This window comes from Capra hircus, chromosome 20 (genome assembly GCF_001704415.2).
Source record: "Capra hircus breed San Clemente chromosome 20, ASM170441v1, whole genome shotgun sequence".
Lineage (NCBI taxonomy): Eukaryota > Metazoa > Chordata > Mammalia > Artiodactyla > Bovidae > Capra > Capra hircus.
Genome location: NC_030827.1, coordinates 26369548 through 26386475, shown reverse-complemented (window position 1 = coordinate 26386475; position 16928 = coordinate 26369548).

The following is a 16928-nucleotide window of genomic DNA, read 5'->3' as shown; positions in this document are numbered from 1 at the left end:
TTCACATATATATCCCCAGTTATCATAACAGTACTGGGCATATCATAAGATTCCCAAAACTATCAATTGAATGAATAACTAGATTAGGGCTACTGATCTCCTTAATGTCAATTCACATTAACTCCAGCTTAAGAAACATGAGTTAAATTATATCCAATGTCCTCTTTCCTTCTGAAAGATCTAAGATTGAATCATATGAAACTGCTTATACTCCACTACTTCTGATCCAAAAATGGCAATTTCATGTGCTTCGAGCAAATACATTAATTTACAATTTCCCTGACTTGCCTGATGGTGATGCTGTCCATGTGCCCTGTGATACCTGGTGCTAATCTTCTAGTACTAATTATGTTTATCTGTGACAGCTGTTACTCACCTTGCGTTGACCACATAATGAAACCCAGGCAAGCAGATAAATGTATAGTATTTCCTGCTTCTTGTAAATTGCCCATGAAGGCAAACAGCATATTTCTGCTTAAAGTACAATTCAGTTGTAGTTTCTCCTTAAATTACATAATTTGAAATTTATCAGCACTTACATAATTCTAAAGGCATCTTTAGTGAGGTAACAACTAAGTAGGTTAAAACTGGATTTAATATAAATAAGGCAGACTTCTGGAATAATTAAAGCAAGAAAATCGTGTTTAACCATAAGCTAAGTTTTTAAAATACATGCCACGTATAAACTCTGGGTTGGTTAAAATGTAATATAGCTATTCCATTGTATGACTTCTGTATTTGATCATAAAACACTGTGTTTTGCATTTATTCAGCATTTCAGGCATCCTGTAACATCCAGTATCCACTACTGAAGATTGGGCACTATGAAATTTTAAAGGTCTCTAGTGACACTTACTTGTAGCAGGCTTTTGATATGAAAAATTTAAAAGACTGCTTAAACAGAATACACTTTTATGAGTTAACGTAGTTTACTCTGACAATGTTTCTCAAATATGCTACACAATATGTGGCCTAATTAAGTCTTACGAACTATTTACACCAATGGCAATCGCATTTTATTTTGATTTGTGAGAAAAACAAAATGACAATATATGGTAGTTCTTTGTGTGCTAAGACCACTCATGCTTCTTCTTGACCATAAAGATTTAACGAGCAGTATTTCAATGAGACCCAACCAGCTTCTAGCTAAACTGCCTTTTTTCTCCTTTAAAGAATGTTTCCATTCAAATGGGTTGAGGTCAGGTCAGGTAAAATTCAGATTAAAAGAATAAACCAAAGAAATTTCCTGCTAAAAGGGTGAAAGCTAAGAGAAGCTGAGTGTGTGGCAATGCCTGCCAAGTAACAGGGGAAGAGAAATGTGGTAGGGATATTATAACGTTTAGCATAAATTCCCCTAAAGAATTCCTACTGTCTGTTATATTCATTAGGAAATCCAAAGTGGGGGGGAATAAAAGGTTTTTTGGTTTACTTTATTGGCTACATTTTTAAAATATTTGACTTGCCCATTGCTGATTGGAAGTGTCCCAAAAAAAACGATAGAAATAAATATAAAAATGAATATCTGAATCTTAATGTAATCCAAATTCCAGAATGGGGTGTGTGTGTGTGTGTGTGTGTGTGTGTGTGTGTGTGTGTGTGTGTGTCTGTGTGTGTGTCTGTGTGTGTGTGGAGGGGGTACTAAACTAAAAGCAACAAGCACCGTAGGCAGAAAAATAAAAATTAAATATATTTATTCTTCAATTGAAGTTATAAGTAGCAAATTTATCACTATTATGAAGAGGGACTAATAAAAGGAAACAGAAAAACAGAAAGATTAGATTATCTAAACCAGAATTACCAAACTTTGTATTCTCCCCTATCATTCAGTCATAGGGAAGCAAACTCAGTTATTTTCTAGAAAGGGGATCTTATCGTCTTACCACATACCTCTTCAGGTTACTTCTTTCAGAAAGCAATATTATCACCCAATAGACTTAAGCACTCATGTTCCAGAACTTTTAGAGGGAATTACATGTTTGCGGGGGAGATGTAAGTCAGATCTACTTATAAACTACACTTGCAAAAAAAAAAACACAGTAGAGAAACTATTGGATAGAATGAAGTTTGAGAATTCTCCATTAATTTTAATTTATTAATTCTATATTTACCCCCTTTTGGTCACTAATAAGGTAATTAGCTAAACCCGATAAGAGGAAATATAAACATTATGTTCAGAGTTTAAAGCTATATTTCCCCCAAAGAAATGCTTTTCCTAGAAGTAAGTAGAGTTCATACTGTAAAATTATTAACCTGCTTTTATGGGTATGTGTTACCAAGTGTTTTGAAAACCAGCGGCCCAGAACTACTTTTTAACCTCTTCTACTTTTCTCTGAACTCCTTAAAGTCATTAAAAATTCTGGAAAAATACAATGAAATTATTTTCCTTCTGAGCATATTGATATTAAAATAAGTTTAAAAGTAAAAATAAGAAATAAGAGGAAAAAGAGAAAACTAAGAGAGAAAAGTGTTTGTTTTTCCTTCATGGACAGGGCCCCCAGCACCACGCAAGTTCTGCTTTTGTGAGGTCTTGTGTGGGAAAGGAAAGTGTGAGAGAATCCAGCATTTGCAAAGTCAGAAGCCAGAGCCAGGGCCCATTTGGGACAGTGATGTCCCTCCTCATTATCTTATCTTTCAGTCTGAAAGGAAGCAGAAACAAGGCCAGGATCCCTGGCTAATCAGTAGCCAGAAAACCAGACGTAAAGGAAAAAGACACAATTACCCTGAAGGAAGATTTTTTCAGATATTACATTGAGAAAAAGGTTATTGATCAGAGCACTTACTTACATGTTTTTTAAAAAAGGTCTCAAAATTATCAAAGAAAACGAGAGAAAAGAGGATACTAAAACATAAAAAAAATCATCATAAGCAAAAAATTAAAAATTAGGTATGCTTATCTTTCAGTTGAACAAATGTATAGTGAAATTACAAATAGGTCCTGAATAAAATGGGAAAGAAAACACAGAAATTTTTTTAAAAGCACATTAAGTCTTTTCCTCACAGTCAGATAGGAAAAGCAGGAATCTGTAAAGTCTGAAAACTGCACAACGGCAAAGCAACCTTCCACTTGAAATTGCAAAACTCCATCAGAGCTTACACTAGAAGGAGGCCCTCGATCGCTGTCTGCAATTGTTCCAGGCTCAGGTTGCCAGGACTCACGGGATAAGGTTGCTTCTTACCCCCAGATCCTGAGAGTCAAGGTAAGCAATACCACACTTTTGCATTTGTCCAGTTCAGTTCAGTTCAGTCGCTCAGTCGTGTCCGACTCTTTGCCACCCCATGAATCGCAGCACGCCAGGCCTCCCTGTCCATCACCAACTCCCGGAGTTCACTCAGACTCATGTCCATCGAGTCAGTGATGCCATCCAGCCATCTCATCCTCTGTTGTCCCCTTCTCCTCCTGCCCCAAATCCCTCCCAGCATCAGAGTCTTTTCCAATGAGTCAACTCTTCCCATGAGGTGGCCAAAATACTGGAGTTTCAGCTTTAGCATCATTCCTTCCAAAGAAATCCCAGGGCTGATCTCCTTCAGAATGGACTGGTTGGATCTCCTTGCAGTCCAAGGGACTCTCAAGAGTCTTCTCCAACACCACCAAAAGCATCAATTCTTTGGCGCTCAGCCTTCTTCACAGTCCAGCTCTCACATCCATACATGACTACTGGAGTGAGCAAAAGAACCACTAATGGGAGCTCCCTGATCTAGAATCTCTTATGGAACTTGTTAGGAATTCTGATTCCCATAATTTCTCACCCGGGTTTGCTTTCTCACTATCTGAGAATGAGGAAAAGGGATACACACTTGTATTAATAACTAGTGTCTACAGTGATTCCAAAGCACACGTCCCTTGAATCTCACCCTAAGTAGCACTGCATTAGAAACTGCTATTAAAATCCCTCTGCTCACGTGCTATGTAAATAAGTTGTGTTGGTGAACACAAGACATCTTGGTGGCTCCCTCAAAAAACACCACCAGAACAAATCGACTTGCTCTTATATTTGGGTGTAAGATGAAATCCAAAGTGTTTTCCAGCAACCTGTACAATTATGAGCAGGCCTCCTATTAAACCCAGAAATTTTGCTAAATTCATCAGACTATTGCCATCTTAGATACAAAGGCAGCTGTGCTTTGTAAGCCATTTCTTAAGATTCTTTAAAAACAATCCATGCACATATTAAAGTACATTTTAGAGGGGAAATATATGCTGCTTGTCCAGGTCAACAGATAGGGTTTTAAGTACAATTATTGACCTACTTTGAACAGAAATTTTTACAAATAGGACTCTTTGAAGTTATCACCAAATATTTAAGATCACAAAGAAAAGAATTAAACACACCTATATTTCATTTCTAGTAATGTTCGCCTTTCTAAAATTTCTTACTACTCTATGACCCCAGACTTGACTAGTAAAACTCCCCTGCAGCACAGAATATTGCCAACATGTATTTGTATTTACAAAATTATTAGTACATTATCAACTGCAGATCAAATAGAAAATCATCTTGCTTTACTGACTTAAAAGTGGCTTGGAATAGAATATCCCTTTCCAAAAGGGACTTCAGGAGGTACTTTGCTTCTCCAGCAGCATTAGGGTATATTATTTTGCCTCAGACTAATCTACCTTTTGAGGCTTCCCTGGTGGCTCAGACAGTAAAGACTCCACCGGCAATGTGTGAGACCTGGGTTCGATCCCCGGGTTGGGAAGATCCCCTGGAGGAGGTCATGGCTTCCCACTCCAGTGTTCTCTCCTGGAGAATCTCTATGGACAGAGGAGCCTGGCAGGTTATGGTCCATGGGGTCACAAAGAGTGGGACATGACTGAACTAAGCACAATCTTCCTTTTTAAGCATCAAAATTACTCTATCATCATGCTTCTATGTTTTCTTCAATTGTGGAATCTTACAGCATTTTTTTCGTTGTTGTTGCTGAAGTATAGTTGAGGTACAGTATTATGTTGTTTTTGGGTATAGAATATCATGCTTTAACATTTAAATGCATTAGGAAATGGTCACCCCAGTAATTCTAATCACCACCTGTCCTCTCGCATTATAGACAGATGCTGTACCGTCTGAGCCACCAGGCAAGTCCTCATACAAAGTTATTACAGTATTATTGACCATATTCCTTTTTTTACATTGTATTTTAGTACTCTATGATTCATTGAGAAATCAATGATATATATTTTCTTTAAAGTAAGATAGAATGCATTAACAGCCTTAAAGTCTTTGCTTTTTATGACCACAGTGACCTAGTCAAGCATTTCAGCCTTAGTCTAATAGAAGATGTGCTACATTTTCTTTATGTTGTTGTTGGACCCATAAACTGAGTTAATCCCTTTTGTGGGAGAATGAGGCTTATATTTTTAAATTATTCCTTATGCTCCATAAAATCACTTTTCCTGTCTTTTTTTTTTCTCCAGTCCAGAGTAACTGCAGTAACTGGCCTGAATATTTTGAGAGAGTCCTAATATTAAATTTTTTTCCTGTTGTCAGACTCTGTATCATAATGCCAAGCCACCCACGACAAATTTTTCTTTGGAAAATATGATTACCAAATGAACACATTCCTTAAAATACTTGAGCATCTCAGAAGGACTCTCTGCACCCCTTAGCCCCTCTCCTACTCTTGATATCTATTAGGATGGTGGCTAGCTGAGGATGGCATTGATCTTAACCCTTAAGGCCTTGGGATGCTTTTAGTCTGTAAATTATATCATCTGTTTCCTGCTCCAGCAGGAAATAAACTTTTAGTGCTTTAGTTTCAAAGATCTCTTATCTCTTGGATACGTGTCTACTGCCACTCTCCTGGTAATTTTTCTAACTGCAACCTTATCTTGACCTTTAGTTTTCATTTATTCTCTGGCCCTTCTTACTCAGCAAAAATCTCCTGCTTTTGATCATCAGTTTCATCTATCCCTAGTACTCTGGCTCTGCTGGTCCAACCTTTCAAGTCTTAAATACCATACAGCATCCTTATCTATGACAGTCCAACTCTACCATCTGCTTTTAAATTCTGCTCCCAAACCTTCTCATGCCTTTCTTCTCAGCTCCACAATATCCATTCCCTTCCTCACAGCTCTTGTTCTAAACTTTAGTTTTCTTTTCTCCACCACTTTCCTAGTATTTGCCTGATAAATTTCTGACCACTGAAGCTACTAGTAACAGAAGCAGAGATCCACTGTACCAAGAAAAATACATGTAACCCTGGGAAGAATACTGAGATCAAATTTTGAGAGAAGTTAAGAGTTAAGCTTCCAAAAAAAAAAAAAAAAGAAAAAGAGTTAAGCTTCCAAAAACTTAAAGCTATACATATAAACAATTAAATTGACCTTTTTTGTACACAAACCAGTTTAATTATTCTGATATATTCTTTGGTAAAAATAAATAACAAGTTAGTAAAAAAAAAACTAAAAATAAAATTAGTATATAACTAAAAATAAAATTAGTTATTCACCAACTTGAGGGATTTTTAAACCCATGTTTTACAGGCTATTTGATCAGAACAGACACACATGTTTGTACATTTGTCCTAGTCTCAAAAATACATAGACAGCATAACTATGAGTCTGATACAAGGATATTTTTAAGCTATTAAATGTTAGACAATTAACTACTCAGTCAGTAATAATAAACCAGGTACTTTCCAACTTTTCTAGTTATAAATACATTCCTATATACATATCCTGTTTATTTTATTACTGTTTCATTCCCTAACAATATCTAGCCTGACTTTTAATTCATGCTAAAAACACTAATTTCAACACCCATTACTTTGCATACCACCATGGTTTTCTATAAGCTGTCTGCCCAAACACAGAGTGATTGTGCAAGTGAAGATGCCATTTCCAATGAGATAAACACTCATAACAATGAGGAAGCAAATTGCACTCAGAAAAAAATGAAGAGAGAGAATCAATCACCTTGCCTTACTAGCAGTCTGCTGAATACACTGATCTCATATGAAATACATGTTTTTGGACTTTACCTTTCTCTGGAGAGCTAGAAATATTTTAGGGGGAGTTGGTGTGCTCACTCAACTAGAGCCAGACATCCTGGTATGTGAAGTCAAGTGGGCCTTAGAAAGCATCACTACAAACAAAGCTAGTGGAGGTGATGAAATTCCAGTTGAGCTATTTCAAATCCTGAAAGATGATGCTGTGAAAGTGCTGCACTCAATATGCCAGGAAATTTGGAAAACTCAGCAGTGGCCACAGGACTGGAAAAGGTCAGTTTTCATTCCAATCCCAAAGAAAGGCAATGCCAAAGAATGCTCAAACTACCGCACAATTGCACTCATCTCACACGCTAGTAAAGTAATGCTCAAAATTGTCCAAGCCAGGCTTCAGCAATATGTGAACTGTAAACTTCCTGATGTTCAAGCTGGATTTAGAAAAGGCAGGGAACCAGAGATCAAATTGCCAACATCCACTGGATCATGGAAAAAGCAAGAGAGTTCCAGAAAAACATCTATTTCTGCTTTATTGACTATGCCAAAGCCTTTGACTGTGTGGACCACAATAAACTGTGGAAAATTCTGAAAGAGATGGGAATACCAGACCACCTGACCTGCCTCTTGAGAAATCTGTATGCAGGTCAGGAAGCAGCAGTTAGAACTGGACATGGAAAAACAGACTGGTTCCAAATAGGAAAAGAAGTGCGTCAAGGCTGTATATTGTCACCCTGCTTATTCAACTTATATGCAGAGTACATCATGAGAAATGCTGGACTGGAAGAAACACAAGCTGAAATCAAGATTGCTGTGAGAAATATCAATAACCTCAGATATGCAGATGACACCACCCTTATGGCAGAAAGTGAAGAGGAGCTAAAAAGCCTTTTGATGAAAGTGAAAGTGGAGAGTGAAAAAGTTGGCTTAAAGCTCAACATTCAGAAAACGAAGATCATGGCATCTGGTCCCATCACTTCATGGGAAATAGATAGGGAAACAGTGGAAACAGTGTCAGACTTTATTTTTTGGGGCTCCAAAATCACTGCAGATGGTGACTGCAGCCATGAAATTAAAAGACGCTTACTCCTTGGAAGAAAAGTCATGACCAACCTAGATAGCATATTCAAAAGCAGAGACATTACTTTGCCAACTAAGGTCCATCTAGTCAAGGCTATGGTTTTTCCTGTGGTCTTATACGGATGTGAGAGTTGGACTGTGAAGAAAGCTGAGTGCTGAAGAATTGATGCTTTTGAACTGTGGTGTTGGAGAAGACTCTTGAGAGTCCCTTGGACTGCAAGGAGATCCAACCAGTCCATTCTGAAGGAGATCAGCCCTGGGATTTCTTTGGAAGGAATGATGCTAAAGCTGAAACTCCAGTACTTTGGCCACCTCATGCAAAGAGTTGACTCATTGGAAAAGATTCTGATGCTGGGAGGGATTTGGGGCAGGAGGAGAAGGGGACGACAGAGGATGAGATGGCTGGATGGCATCACCGACTCGATGGACATGAGTCTGAGTGAACTCTGGGAGTTGGTGATGGACAGGGAGGCCTGGAGTGCTGCGATTCATGGGGTTGCAGAGTCAGACACAACTGAGCAACTGAACTGAACTGAACTGAACCATATAAGTGGTAGTTGAAGTCATGGGGTTTGATAATATTTTAAGAGATACACACATTATGGGGCATTAAAAGACAAATCCATGCTGGATTATTAGACCACATATATATGTGGAACAGGCAGGATCTTTAATGTTTTTCACAAAGTCACAACTAACTCTTGAAGTCAAAAGACCTGTCTCTAATGCGCGCGCACGCGCACACACACACACACACACACACACTCACAAATTGCACTATCCTCCTAAATTACTTATACACGTTAAACAAAAAGAGAAGTATAGCAGACTTCCTAAAGACTACAAGACTATTGAAGAAAGGGGCAAAGTGAAGCCATCATAAATATGGGTGGAGTTAGGAGTAAGCACTTACAACCACTGTGGTGAAATTTTTGAACAACATAAGGACCAAAAATAAATATTCTCAAATTTTATGGATTTTTTTTTACGTGCTGTGTGGGTACCACATATACATACACAAGACTATACAACTGTGTTCTTAGCTCTACCCAGATATTTAATGGCCTTAGCCTAAGGTAAAATTGTAATGTGGTTAAAACATGACCCTGGTACTTTAGAAAAATGGAATTTAAACTATTTGGAAGTCATTTAATGACTCAATGAACATGAATCTGAGAAAACTCCGGGAGATAGTGAAGGGCAGGGAAGCCTGGCGTGCTACAGTCCATGGCGTCGGTCACAGAGACTCGGACATGCCTTAGCGACTGAACAACACAATTAATTTTACAGATGAGGACACTAAGAATCAGTAAGAGGAAAAAGAGCACATCAACTGTACCTCAGTTTAAAACAAAAACACACACAATACCTCAAGTCTCTCACACAGAAAACCGCTTCCTCAGTCCCTGTGACATTTCCTTTCTGATGACATAAAGCAGCAGTCTTCTGAGACTCTCACCAGGGTGAAGGCCACATCTGCGTGTGATTTACATATGCTCCTCCAGCCTGGCGTGTTGCTAATTTTAAAGTCCAGACTTGGTTTTCTAACGGCAGAATGCCAAAGACTGACATCTTTCTCATAAATGTAGCATCATCTGCCATTTATTGAGGATTAAATGTGCCAGGCATTGTGCTAGGCACTTCATTCGCATCACCTCATTTCATCCTTAGAGCAGTCTTGCACTGGCTAGTGCTACCCCGTTTTACAAGTGAGGACAAGGAAGCTGAGAAAGTACATATTATGCCACAGATATTATACTGAGTGATAATGAGATCAAGACTGAAAGCCAGGTCCACCTGATTACCACGCCTTTTCTGTGCTTCTTCCATCACTGGGTTCTATTATGGAGCCCAAGTGAAATAGAGGGGAGACAGAAGGCAAAGAAAGTCAGAGTCAGTCACAACCACTGCTCTAAGAGGAAAGCTGTCGGAATCAGCCTGGCACTGCTACAAGGCTTGTTTTCAGGCAGGAGAATGGCAGGCAATGATGTTCTAATAAATGCTCACTTGATGGGAAACAGTGGGAGACATTACAACAAGACATTACAATAATCACCTAGTTCCATCTTACCAGAGTAGACTTCAGGGGCCTCCTTCATCACCTTGATGGGTGGAACAAGATAGCCTGCTAAAAATTCTAGTGATCTTGAATAAATATCAACTTGGGATATTGCTTTAGCAAAATGATATATCCTAATTTGAGTATTAAATCCAGTGCAACATGGGTTTTTGTAACACATTCTCAAACCCCACAAGATTAGGAAACATTATCCGCAAGCCAATGGGGACAGCTGGAAAGAAATACTTCGGGCCTGAGCAACTTCTTTGATATGCCCTGATTTCCAGGAGCCTTGAGAAATGGATTCTACCTTTATAAATACCAGGTGTCAATTTAACATGGATTCTGGAAAGTAATTAAGGCTAGGCAGAATCAGATCCAAGGAGTTATTTTAGTTTCAGTAGGGTTTATAAATTTTAGTTTGCCAATATTCAAAAATATACCCTGGAATATGGTCAAGGAAAGAGATGATGTTTTCTCTTCAGCCTTTCCACTAAAGCTCAAGCATCCAAATCCCTATAAAAGCATCGTGCCAGCTGACATGCTAGGTTCTGTCACCCCCTGACTTAAAACCCTTCAATAGTCACCCATGGCATTTAGAATCAAATCCAAACTCTGAATGCAGATTTTAGAACTCTCCCTTACTGCCTCCTTTTTATTTTTAGACATCCACTCGTTCTACTGTCCAGTTATAGTCAATTTCTTTCCAAATTCTGTCTCTTCTCCAAGCCTTGGCTCATGCTACCTCTCCTGCTGGAACATTCCTGGCTGCAGTAGTCCCCTCTTGCCATTAGCTATTACCCATACAGCCACTGATGGCTGGCTGAGTCCCACTCATCCTTCACTCCAACATCGCTTTCTCCAGGAGCTCTTACTAACTCCCTACTTTCCTCTATACTTATCATAGTTCATCATAATTTCTTGTTATACGGTTTCTTTGCCAGCTGGACTATAAGTTCCATGATGGAAAAGACATGCTGCCAGCTAGCAAATATTTGTCAAGTGTCCACTCTCTGCGAGACATTGGAGATAGCGTGGTCCTCTAGACATATAAGATCCCATGTCTGTCTCACCCACTGTTACATCCTAACATGAAGCAGATGCTTTTCCTCTCAGGTAAGATGTATTTATGATATAGGTTGCTTATAGGTACATCATGGATCTTTTCATCGCCTGAATATATATGAGGCAGGGCAATTTCTAGATGATGGAATCTTGCTTTCCTAGAGAATGGAATCAGAGTGATCCAAAGAGGAGCTATTAGAGATAGCTCCTGCCTGGACTAAATCAGACAGTGTCAATGGTTGAATACTTTAGGGGATCTTTGGAACACTATTTGACAAGCCCTATTCCACAATCAAGAAAGACACTGTCTGTACTCCTAGAGCCAGCATGTCTTGAAATACTCTGAACGTGAATACTGGTCATGATAGTATTCCTTTTCCATTAATACTGAAATTATTAGCTAGCACTGTCACAAAGCTACTTTGCTGTTGGAGAGCTAATTTACTTATAGAACTCCTGGTATGTGATATATATGGCAAAAGATCCATAAAATTACAAAAATAAAGCCATCTGGGTATATCATTATTGAAGGCTGCTGCCACTTCTACCCAGAAAGTTTAAATTTTGCTGGAGTCCCAATTTAGATTCCATTTCTCAGTTCTTATAGCACCTGGACTGAGGGCAGCATCTCATTTAATTATTCAAATGTATTGCTATGTAAACTCAGGCCATCAGTGAGAATGAACTCAGATAATAAATTAATCCCTCATATTCTGGACTCTGAAAGTTCTTTTTCTCGCTAGTATAATCTGTTTTGCTTTATCAATTCAGAAACTATTTCATTTGTCATAGATGTACTGAGGTGAGGAAGTTATTAGCATGTAGACTACTAATTCTCTAATTTCCTATTACAGTAAATACAATTCATGCTCGTAAGAATCTTCACTCACTGAACAGATTATACCATTTTACATCTGCCCCTGAATCTAAGAACCACTTGTAAAATGGAAGAGGTTGGAAGAGAGGGAGAGAAGATGAAGAAAGAAAATTGTGAAGTATTATATCACATGCTTGAAATGAGACTGCATGAGCCTTCACTGCAAGGTGGGGTGGGGTACTTGGAGAGACTGCCTCTTGGTCTTGAATCCCCCAGAGAGAAATGAATGATTTATTAAGAGAGGAATTGTGGACTTCTGAATATGCATGTTAAGTTTATCTTCTTTTCTAAATCTTTTTTTTTTTTTAATTACAGTGTAACAGAAAAGTATTGATGCTTCTAAGTAGATTCAGGCCTGGTTATTAACTGAATAAAGTAGAGGAAATGACAATCTTAGTATCTGCATGTGAAAGCCCCTCTCCCTTCCAAATGAGTCATTTCACTCAGTGGAACCTTGAGGGGCTCAGGGTTAGGGCCACTGACATCAGGGCAGGCAAAGCTTTGGGGATATACCACATTGAAAACAGGGGGATTCTTCAAAGTCTACACACTAATCAGAGGGATCTTTCAAAAAGGCAATTACTAATCATAGGTAAAGACAAAAGTTGTCTGAGAAAGGAACTCAGAAAAGCAAAGATTATTATTTACATAAACATAATGTTGACATGCCTAAATAACAAAGATGTACCTTAGAACTCTAAGGGGAGCCTGATGAGATGGCATGTTGGAATGTTGGTGATGACCGGGGGTGTGCTGGGAAAGACAAAATTTTAACTATGACAACAGGAACTCAGTAAATCTTATCTAAAATGGATATCAAGAAATATCAGAAGTGTAATTTGTAAATATGGAGGAAGCAGCAGGAGGAAAATTTCTAAGAGTTGAAGTTGTTGCCTCTGGGGCATAGATTAAGAAGGCACAGTTTTTCAACAAGAAAGCTTCTATGATTTCACTTATTAGATGCATGTATTACTTGGATTAAATTTTTTTAAAAGAGAAGGGCCTTTGGGTTGCTGGGATAATAGGAATATTAGCCTGAAAGAAACCTTGATTCTATAATTTTACATACACAGGGTATCAAGACCTCCTTGGTATGTATATAGTAGATATATAATTATAACTGAATTGGTGCATCATTAACCACTATAATCATTTTACAGTAAAAAAGAGATGGCACAAAAATTTAGGCCACAAAATGTTATACTTTGATTCTTTTGTGAACCTCAATATAGTACCAAAGTTTCCTTCCAAGGATCGTTTGTGTCTCGTGGACTTCTATATTTTCAGTACCTAGCTGTGGTTCATGGAGTTGCGAAGAATTGGACACAACTGAGCAACTGAACTGAACTGAGCACAGTCTCTGGTTTACCTGGGCCCCTTAGAAGTAGTTGTTGAGGAAAATGTTCAGAGGTTGCAGCAGAGGTAGTTAATAATAAACCACTGCTGAATTAACTGAAGGGGGTGAGAGAGAAGAGAGGAAGAAAGTTCTAGGGAAGACAACTCACAAAACAAATACAACTGGGAGCCATGCCAAATTTTCTCCCATTTAAGGAATCAAAATCAGAGTGAAGTCAAGGTCAAACCACTAATAAGGAAAGATAAGTAAAATAAGTTTAAGGTGGTATACTTGTGAATTTCATTGGCTGTGTGTATGAAGCACGTGGAGCTTATGAACTAAGAGGGCCATTCAATATCCCATATGTGCCATATTGGTTGATATTTTTAAATGTAGAAAAATAGTATTCAATATTCAACTTGGATGGTTAAGAAAATGTTAAAAAGCTTATGTCACTTACATGACACAGTCAATCACATTCAAAATATGATTTTGAAAAAAGAGAGGTTATATAAGTAGAAAAACAGCTTTTATGTTTAAGATCATGTATTAGTTTGCTAGGGTTGCTGTAACAAACTGACAAACTTGTGGCTTAAAAAGCAAAAATTTATTGTCCCTGTTTGGAGGCTAGAAGCCTGAGATCAGGGTCTTGGCAGGGCTTCGCTCTTTCTGAGGACAGAGAGGAAGCCTCTTCCAGGCCTCTCCTCTGGCTGCTGGGGGTTCCTTGGTTTGTAGATGCATCATCCTAATCTCTGCATTCACATTTGCATGGCATTCTTTCTATGTGAGTGCATGTGTCCAGATTTACCCTTTTTATAAGGATACCAGTCATACTCAATTCCCTGGGGGCTCAGATGGTAAAGTATCTGACGGCAATACAGGAGAGCCGGGTCCAATCCCTGGTTCAGGAAGATGCCCTGGAGAAGGGAATGGCAACCCACTCTAGTATTCTTGCCTGGAGAAGCCCATAGACAGCGGAGCCTGGTGGGCTCCAGTCCATGGGGTTGCAAGGAGTTGGACACGACTAAACGATGGACACTTTCACTTTCATACTCCAGGATGACTTCATATTAATTATATCTGCAACAGCCCTATCTCCAAATAAGATCACTTTCTGAGGTTAGGACTTCAACATATGATTTGTGGGGACACAATCTATAGGCTTCTCTAGTCAAGGTTTTCTAGAATAATAATCTTTTTTCTCCCAAGTGCTTTGATTCTAAGTACAGCTTTTGTGCATTTCACTATGCCTCCCAAAATCTACCTAACAAACAAGCAGACTATACAAGAAGGGTGGATGGCTAGATAAATGGAAGTACCTGATTGTGACTGTTAGGCCGGGGTGAGCCCAGAAGATGATCTGGGTCCTTGAGAACCAAAACTATTTATAATAGACCAAGTGTCTCTTCTTGATGAAAGCACTAAAAACTATGGGGAAAAAGAGAAATTTAGAATTGTGGATTGGGAACCAATAGCAGAAGATCCAGCTTACACAATCAAAGATCACAAAGCCAAAAAGGAGGGCCAACAACTGGCATGTGGGACAAAATTAAAAACCCTAAGCACTTCAGAGCCAAAGAGAAGGGAACACAACACAACAGAATGAGCAGTCAAGTTGAAGAAACACCTTAGAGTCAAGCCATTACCTGTGATTGTCCTTTATGTGCCCTTTGTGACATGAGGAATGGGAACTTAGATAGATTTGCAAGGCCAGGACCAAAGGGCATAATACTAATAAAAATTTTTCTATCTAACAATGAAATTTATGATTTTCATATCAATTTTATATTTATAAAGCTTAATGTAAAACTGTATCTGAACTTTGCCTTTGCCTTCAGTGATTAAAATAAGGAAGAGAGAACCACAATTTGTATATTCTGTGCCCCAGAAAACTCTTGTATGGCTTCAAGTAGCGGGAATCACTTAAGATCAGAGAAGCCAGAGCTAAAGGAATTGTGACCATTACTACCAACATCTCTCAAAACACACCACACTCTAAACTACACATAATCCTGGCCCACATGAACACCAGGCTATTACAGAATTATGAGGCAGAGATGAAAAGTTATACCCATATGAAGGTTGCACTTCAAAGTCACCCCCTGAAGAAACTGTTTTATTTCAAAATAGTTTAACATAATTGCAGAGGTCCTAGTTTGGAATTTACATCAGAATCAGTACTCAGGCTATGCCAGAAATGTCACTTACTTTATTTTCTTAAATTTAATTAAAGATCACTCACCTAGAGCCAGACATCCTGGAATGCGAAGTCATGTGGGCCTTAGGAAGCATCACTACAAACAAAGCTAGTGGAGGTAATGGAATTCCAGCTGAGCTATTTCAAATTCTAAAAGATGATGCTGTGAAAGTGCTGCACTCAATACGCCAGCAAATTTGGAAAACTCAGCAGTGGCCACAGGACTGGAAAAATTCAGTTTTCATTCCAATCCCAAAGAAAGGCAATGCCAAAGAATGCTTAAAAGACCGCACCATTGCACTCATCTCACACGCTAGTAAAGTAATGCTCAAAATTGTCCAAGCCAGGCTTCAGCAATACATGAGCCATGAGCTTCCAGATGTTCCAGTTGGTTTTAGAAAAGGCAGAGGAACCAGAGAGCAAATTGCCAACATCCGCTGGATCATGGAAAAAGCAAGAGAGTTCCAGAAAAACATCTATTTCTGCTTTATTGACTATGCCAAAGCCTTTGACTGTGTGGATCAAAATAAACTGTGGAAAATTCTGAAAGAGATGGGAATACCAGACCACCTGACCTGCCTCTTGAGAACTCTGCATGGAGGTCAGGAAGCAACAGTTAGAACTGGACATGGAAGAACAAACTGGTTCCAGATAGGAAAAGGAATACGTCAAGGCTATATATTGTCACCCTGCTTATTTAACTTCTATGCAGAGTACACCATGAGAAATGCCGGACTGGAGGAAGCACAAGCTGGAATCAAGATTGCTGTGAGAAATATCAATAACCTCAGATATGCAGATGACACGACCCTTATGGCAGAAAGTGAAGAAGAACTAAAGAGCCTCTTGATGAAAGTGAAAGAAGAGAGTGAAAAAGTTGGCTTAAAGCTCAACATTCAGAAAACAAAGATCATGGCATCTGGTGCTATCACTTCATGGGAAATAGATGGAGAAACAGTGGAAACAGTGGCTGACTTTATATTTCTGGGCTCCAAAATCACGGCAGATGGTGATTGCAGCCATGAAATTAAAAGACACTTACTTCTTGAAAGGAAAGTTATGACCAACCTAGACAGCATATTGAAAAGCGGAGATATTGCTTTGCCAACAAAGGTCCATCTAGTCAAGGCTATGGTTTTACCAGTAGTCATGTATGGGTGTGAGAGTTGGACTATAAAGAATGCTAAGCACCGAAGAACTGATGCTTTTAAACCGTGATGTTGGAGAAGACTCTTGAGAGTCCCTTGGACTGCAAGGAGATTCAACCAGTCCATCCTAAAGGAGATCAGTCCTGGGTGTTCATTGGAAGGACTGATGCTGAAGCTGAAACTCCAATACTTTGGCCACCTGATGAGAAGAGCTGACTCATTTGAAA